At 39.8% G+C, this 2,138-nt stretch overlaps 1 long non-coding RNA gene across 1 annotated transcript; it reads left to right on the forward strand.

Annotated features, from left to right (window-relative positions):
• The first annotated feature begins 743 nt into the window (after positions 1 to 743).
• LOC149040009 (uncharacterized) lies at positions 744 to 1,412 on the forward strand. The gene is made up of 2 exons (XR_016179568.1): positions 744 to 899; positions 1,068 to 1,412. It is a non-coding gene; the product is annotated as an uncharacterized LOC149040009 (long non-coding RNA).
• The last annotated feature ends 726 nt before the right edge of the window (positions 1,413 to 2,138 follow it).

Consider the following 2,138-nt stretch of genomic DNA (forward strand, 5'->3'; position numbering starts at 1 on the left):
CATGGGGAAAAATTTGCACAATCACGCACGCAATATATCAGACCGGGTTTGTCCAGTCGATTTTGATGGTCGCAGGGAGATGTCGAGTTTGTCGCTCAAAACCGTTGTGGTCCATAGGAGCATAACATCATTAATGATTGAAGCAAATCTGCGGAAAGGAGGGTTAGTTCATCTGGTTCCGTATACTAAATCTCGGGAGAAACTGCAAGAATTATTTCAGAGTGTATGCGTGTTGTTTTGTAAATATAAACACTGTAACCTATTTTAACTTGGTTTTTGTGCCCTTTTAAGCAACGCGATATGTCTGTTATGACCAGAGTACCAAATTTTATTCTTTAATTTTGATCTTCTCCACATTGTGCGTAGTTCATGACCTGATATTTCAACGTAAATTATCGAGAATGCGCCTTCCGATCACCTTCGTCCACTTTGTAAGTCACGCAAGCGCGCAAGCGTTACGACCGATCACGTTTACGCAACGTTTTAGGACAACTCAGCACCTAATCTCCATTCTGTTTCTGTGAAAACCTAAAATCCTCAACGTAGAAGATAAACGAACGAAGTTGAACGGTCAAAATGAGATCTTGGTCAATTTTAAGAATCATGTAAATGATCTTTGACACGAGCGCAATTAAGCAAACACATGGATTTGCGTTGTTGTGTGGGATTTTCCACACTTTGTCAAGGCCCGCGAAATTTATTTCTTTATTTATTTGTCCACGAGAGAGAAGTGCTTGTCACGTGGTTTCTATTTGCGTTCAGTGAGCCGTAAAGACTGGATTCCAGTCGGCGTTTTTTCATAGTGTATTGTACGGCGGCCATTTCTCTTCTCAGTCGTTGGGTTTTGGAGAACTTATTCGGAATTTCATATTTGTTTCTTGGGGATTTTCGTTTCCAAGGTAAGGATAAGTCATTTCATATTTTCACGGGTTCTTTGCGTGCTTTAACTTTTCAATTTTGTTGTGGGAGCTTCACGATTAAGCTCTCACGAAAGGCGATTACGTTTGTACACCTGGTTTGTGTTCTTTCTTTCATAATCTGAGGCGTTTGTTTCGTTATTTCTTCAGGTGTCTATAACAGAAGAAAGCCAACACGCTGAAACGCGGCTTGTGTTCAGTGCAGGTTGCACAGGAGCTTTTACGTTTTCACAAGCCAACATTTATCGGCTTGGACCTTCGGTGCGGGTTGTGCCAGATTGAAAGGAGTCATTGTACTCTCGCAAGCCAACATTTGTCGGCTTGAATGTATTTGTGCGGGTTGCGCTTCAAAGAGTCTCAGGGTGTCTTAAAGTGTCCCACGAGTGTCTCAAAATGTCTCACGAGTGTCTCAAAGTGTCACAAACTGAAAGAAACTATTGTTTGCCTTGAACTGTCAAGAGTGTTATCTATTTTAATAAACTGAGTTTCTAGTTAGTTGGATTGTTGTTGTTGCTCGCTCAAGCACACAAGTAAATATGGGGATCTCCATCGACCAATTCCGTTCAAGGATTGGATCTCATGAAGATTTACATCCTGATTTAAGTGAAAACTATGACCTCTCTGATGATCTCAACATTCCATCAACATCGCTGAATAATGAACCACTGATATTGAATGAAATACCTGATTTCGATTTTCGTCAAACGGTCCAGACACCCGATAAAGAGCAAAAAGAATTTTTTATCACATTTTACATCAGATTAAAACCTCAGAAACCCCTTTCTACTGCTTCCTCAGTGGAGGGGCTGGTGTTGGCAAATCGCATTTAACAAAAGATTTGTATCAGGCAGTGCTTAAGTATTATAACACTAGAGCTGGTGATGATTTTCATCAGATCAAAGTTATTCTATTAGCTCCAACTGGTAAAGCTTAAGGGTAACACTCTTCATAGCACTCTGACCATTCCTGCCAATCAATCACTGAGAAATTACAAACAGCTTGATTCAAGTAGACTAAACACTTTGAGAAGTCAATTGATTTTTGTTGATGAAATCTCAATGGTAGGAAATGGTATGTTTGCAGTACAGCCAAACAATAGGCTTAAAGATATAAAAGGCTGTAGAGAGGATTTTGGAGGTGTGAGCATAATTGCTATTGGTGACTTATTCCAATTAGAATCTGTTATGGATGCTTATATTTTCAAAGACCTCAAAAATGTAG

Source organism: Pocillopora damicornis, chromosome 9, assembly GCF_964200805.1.
Source record: "Pocillopora damicornis chromosome 9, jaPocDami1.2, whole genome shotgun sequence".
NCBI classification, from domain to species: domain Eukaryota; kingdom Metazoa; phylum Cnidaria; class Anthozoa; order Scleractinia; family Pocilloporidae; genus Pocillopora; species Pocillopora damicornis.